The following is a 5,631-nucleotide window of genomic DNA, read 5'->3' on the forward strand; positions in this document are numbered from 1 at the left end:
ATATGTTGATGATACTATTTTGGTAGCTAAGGCTGATGCTAGACAGTTAAGCCAGATTCAAAACCTGCTCCTACACTATGAAACTTACATTGGACTCAAAGTGAACGACTCCAAATCCATCATGATCCCTATCAACACCCCTGCAAACAAGATGCATACTCTATCTCAGTTATTGGATTGCAAGATTGGGTCATTTCCTCATACATATTTAGGGCTGCCACTCTGCATCTCAAAACCAAGAATTGAAGACTTTGTCCCCATGTTGACAAGGATTGAAAACAGACTGCTAAGTTGTTCCACCATGCTCTCTACTGGAGACAAGCTCACTCTACTTAAATCAGTTTTCTCTAGTATGCCAACTTTCTTCATGTGCACTCTCATGCTGCCCAAATCAGTGGTTAAACAGATTAACATCTACCTGAAGCAATGTTTTTGGAGAAAGTATGGAACCAAAGACAGTGGCCCTACCCTTATCTCATGGGAGAAAGTATGTAAACCCAAAGAATCAGGTGGTCTTGGTGTCCTAGACATCACCACCCACAATCAGTCCCTCTTCATGAAGCACTTGCATAAGTTCATGAATAAAGAAGATACTCCATGGGTGAATGTCATTTGGGAATCTTATTATCAAGATTCAGCGCCAGGTGATAGGATGATTGGATCGTTATGGTGGAAAGCATTGCTGAAACTACTTCCCACCTTCAAGATACATGCTAAATGCAAACCTTATAAAGGTGACACCACACTTTTCTAGTCAGACAACTGGACTGGACAGACATTGCAAAATGGATTCCCAGAACTTCATTCTTTTGCAATAGACAAGAACACCACTCTTGAGAATATGCAGTGTCAAGATGATATCAGCCTTCTCTTTCATAGACCACTGTCTGAACAGGCCTATTCTCAATTTAACATGGTTCAAGACATGCTCTCCAGCAGAGCTGTTTCTGAAGATAAAGATCAATGGCACTATGCTTGGTCCTCACCGCAATACTCCTCCAGGAAGACGTACAAGCTGCTCAAGGGTGCCAATTCTGCACACAAGATTTTCAAAGACCTGTGGAGCACCACTTGCAGACTGAGGCACAAGATCTTCTACTGGCTGCTTCTATAAGATAGACTTAACACCCGAAACCTTCTCCACAGGAAAAATATGACCATCCAGGACTACAACTGTGCTTTATGTTCAGATCACACTGAGGAAACACTTGCTCACCTCTTCTGGAATTGCCCATTTGCTCTCCAATGCTGGGATTTCCTAACACCCAACAGACACTGAGGTATTTCTATCTATGATGAAATTCTGATGATCACCAGCCAACTGCCTCAGGAGATTGCTCAAGACATAGTATTGATGAGCTGCTGGGGGATATGGTCAGTCCGAAATGACAAGATTTTCAGATCAGCAGCACCACACATCAACTCCTGGAAGCACTACCTTAAAGAAGGTTTATGGGCAGCTCAACTCAGGTCAAAACAGAGCAAAGCAGAGATACTAAATACTTGAACTAAACAGATCCTTTAATTTGCCAATGTGAGCAGGAGTGGGATAAAGTTGTATTTGTTTTTTTCATTGTAAATACTTTTTTTATTTAATGAAATTACCGTAGAACAATTGTTCTACGGTCTCAGTTTCAAAAAAACGTAATGGTGGTATTCGCAGTGGAGGATCACCACGTGTAGCAGTGCATCCCCTTCCGCTAACATTTCCATCAGAGTTATGTAGGAACGATATGTCGTAATGTGAGACCTTCTCCTTTTATGTTTATCCCTTTTATTTTTCTACGCTTTCACTTCATCGACACTAGCCAGATCTCTTGTGCAGATCTTTTTCCGGCTAATCTACTTCCAGAACAACAGATTCCAACAAGCACCGATGGCACGCGCAGGGAAGGATCAGACATAGATGCATGTCCTGCCGGTGCCACGGACGGATGAGTGAGTGCTTCTCGTGCCTTTCTCGTTGTGGGAATATCTCTGCCTCTGCACGATTTCTTCGGTGGGCTTGTTCTACCTCGCCACGGGACGGCAAATCGAACCTGGCCAAGCGCATTTTCGCTAAATCTATGTTGTTGCTCAGTGCTCATTGTTGTGGCAACTACTTCAGGAGCTTCACTACGATGTTGCCAAGTCTACCGTGGTGTACTATGACAACATCTCTCCGATGTGCCTCTCCGCCAACCCAGGATACCACTGGCTACTAAACACATCCAGCATGGCATCCATTTTGTATGGGAAAAATATCTCACTCTTTTTCGATAAAGAGTGTATTTTATTGGCTCAAAATAAGGCATCAAGAGGATATAAACATAATGAGCACACCCGGTCTCTGCATAGTTAGGATGCACACAGCCAACACTAACACACGCACACAATAACACGTCAACAAATAGCAAAGTCATATAAGACCAAAGCCATGCGTAGACGATGAAAAAAATCGGAGCGACCAAATCCATAATAGGAAAACTACAACAATGACCATATCCGCACCAACTATGTCATGGCACCGCGCGAATGACGGGATTCTTCAACGGCAACGCCTTCGGGAAGGGAACGACGCTCAGTCACCGCCGTCACCGGATTCAACCACTTATGGTCAAAATCGAGATTTTCACCTGAAAAATCAGTCCAACAATATCCGAGCAATGCCTTCAACAAGGTAACGGCATAAAAATATCGCCATTGCTACGCATAACCAACTCGGGTCACCTAGGTTTTCACCCCGGAACTCGAGACCCAGTGCTTGAGTAGCACCACCATAGAGTCACTCATGTGTTGAGGCCACCACATTTCCCCGATCTCAACAGCTACATGCGATGTGTAATCAGCACCGCTGCATCACCATCCCTCTACGCCAAGTCATCATCCTTAGTTTGCATCTCACCGTCGAAGTCAACCACCAAAATTGAAGTGAGAAAACATCGCGAAGATGTATCGATGGCCACCGCAATCGAGAAGCATTAACGTGCGCATCATGGGCGTGCCCTCGCGCTGTCCACCTCATCACAGGTAGGACAAGAAAACCGGATCTGGCTAGCGAACGGGTTGGGCAGGACCGCAAAAGCGTCTCGTTTTCTGTCTCATATTGATCATATTGACTGAAAAAACCATTCTTTGTGTGTCGCGGCGAGATAACACCTCCCCTAGGACGATTTGCCTTCTCCACGAAGGAAAACCTCGCCTCTTCCCCTCGGCGCAACCACACCCTCCTGTTCTCCGCCGCCTCGCCGCCCCTTCCCTCCCCCCTCATCCCTGCTCCAGGGTGAAGCAACACGGCGAATCTCCCCAAGCTGCACGCTGTCTGACGCCTCCGCCCGCGACACCAGGTCCCGCTGCCCCTCCAGTCCCAGCACATGGTCGCGCCAGCCCCGCCCCACGACGTCGTCTGCGTCGATCTGAAGCCCGCACACGATGGGAACAAGGTGGGGATGGAGATGCGGGTCCTTTTCTTTCGATCTCCCGTTGAAGATTTTGAAGCTTTCTGTCCATGTCGAGGATTTTTGCCCCAGGTGAGATCACGATATCATACATCATCTTTCCTATTTATTGCTCAGATCAGCACAATGCTTTAGTCCTTTCGTTATTCTTGTTGATCTAATGATAAAACGCTCTACCTTCTTATTTGCCTAAAAGAGCTTATGGGACTTTCAAGATATAGAGAAATCAAATGGTAAAAACAGGTAACTATCGATCTACTTAGTTTATGATGTTATCTGAAAATCGTATCTTTATTCACAGCCAATATCTGATTCCCTGTGTTCTATTTGTATTCAACATATCAAAAATAGTACTATTATCTGAGTAGTCATTTTCCAACAGTTAGTGGTTTCTCTAAAGAAATGAGTAGTGTGTGTTGTTTGCGTGGGTGCATAATATTGTTCTTGCGGATATATTACAATTTATGTTTGTGTGGGTGTCCTACTAGCTCATCATGTGTGCTTGACATAATTCCACATCACGTGTGCTTGACATAATTCCATCACCACTGTTTATAGGAATGCCCACTACATCCTGTTCAGAAGGTTGCATAAAAGTTCCAACTGCGTAAAGATCTAATATCCACCCTCCTTCATATTATTTTCTTCTATGATATATTCAGTATTTAAGAAGGGCGATTGATACGCTTTGGTGTACATGATGGTATGATCCTTTTTTTATTGATTTTTTATATGCCATCAAGACTTGTTTCACTTATATTTCCGCTTTGTTTAGACCATACTTTGTTCTGTAGCGATAGAAGATCATTTATTATACTAATGTACTAGCATATGAACCATCCTTAGCTGACTCGTTTTCCCAAATGCTTTGCCGGTGTCCACTTTAACATTATCTCTAGAGTGTTTACTTAATTACAAATTGTGTGAATAGCTGATTTTAGCATGAACATGCAGTATGCAAAATCTGAATTTTCCATCATATCCCATGGTCAGGGTTCTCTACTAGACAACAGAAAATATGAGGGACATATTTTTTTTTCAAGGATGTAAATCACACCTGTTGTGTGCATATCTGGTGAGGCAAATTTCTGAGAGGAGAAATATGGAAAACAAATGTTCATGTATGTTTTGTCGTTTGGAACAATTATAACTTGTTTTGGTTCTTTATAGGTTGCTGATGTATGGTCAAATTCCTGAAGTTGCAACTGCACCATTACACTATGTTAAATAATTTTTGATTGACTACTACTGTTTACTTGATGTTTGGTTCAGAAAATAGGATCTAGCTTCAGTTAAGTTAACCATCAGTTTGTTTCAGGCTTCAGGTTATGGGGTGGTGCTGGTGCTGGTCGACGAGCTCACTACCGGCCATGCACGCCTTGAGGTCACGGTCTGAAAGATCTTTTCCTCCGCTGTTCAGATTATTGCTAACAATGTTGATATTAGGAGGCAACATAAATTTGCTTCAGTTTGAAATATGTTTGCTTTTTCTGTATATTTGGTGTAATATAGTATGTGTACATAACTTGGAGATACCAACAATTTAATTTCACATCTATATAAAAATGTGAGATTGTTTTTAAATATGAAACATTTTTTTTTTGAAAAGTCTGGCTTAAATGAGTCAAAGATCCATTTGGAGATTTCTGTGAATATTGCCATTTGCAGAGAATTTATCAGGTGCAGCTTGCTACCGGAGAGCTATTCCAAAGGAAGCAGTAAAGTTCAGAGAAGGGAAACATACATACCTTCAGATTTGCACAACTGTCTGCAACTGCATAGAGCGATTTGTCAGTGATGAATGTCCCACCAATGTTCAGGTGTTGCAGAGAACGAGCCCTTGAAACCTGAAGGACTTTGTGAAGTGCCGTATAACAAGACCCTGGATTGGTCTAAATGGTACATATTCTGGTCTGATTAACGTGCTGTAGCAAAGAACCACGCAGATAGTAATAAGTTAACAAAAGAAGGATTTCTGTCAAAGGTATGTGGACTTTAGAAGGAAATCCGCAGTACAATCTAGAACAAAACCACAGAGGATTTCAATGGTTTTTTCCCTCAAGATTTTACTTGTTTTACATATATTAGTTTTTGGGTATTTGTTACTTCAGTTTCATTTTACATTGCACTCATGAGATGATAGTTATACCTTTCATGAAATCCATGATACACACACACACACACACATCAAATT

General features: G+C 42.3%; 1 long non-coding RNA gene across 1 annotated transcript; it reads left to right on the forward strand.

The window, feature by feature from the left end:
• The first annotated feature begins 3,284 nt into the window (after positions 1–3,284).
• LOC119327476 lies at positions 3,285–5,424 on the forward strand. Its single transcript, XR_005158526.1, has 4 exons — positions 3,285–3,509; positions 3,634–3,680; positions 3,996–4,140; positions 4,756–5,424. It is a non-coding gene; the product is annotated as an uncharacterized LOC119327476 (long non-coding RNA).
• Positions 5,425–5,631: the final 207 nt, after the last annotated feature.

Source organism: Triticum dicoccoides, chromosome 7A (genome assembly GCF_002162155.2).
Source record: "Triticum dicoccoides isolate Atlit2015 ecotype Zavitan chromosome 7A, WEW_v2.0, whole genome shotgun sequence".
In the NCBI taxonomy this organism is placed as follows: domain Eukaryota; kingdom Viridiplantae; phylum Streptophyta; class Magnoliopsida; order Poales; family Poaceae; genus Triticum; species Triticum dicoccoides.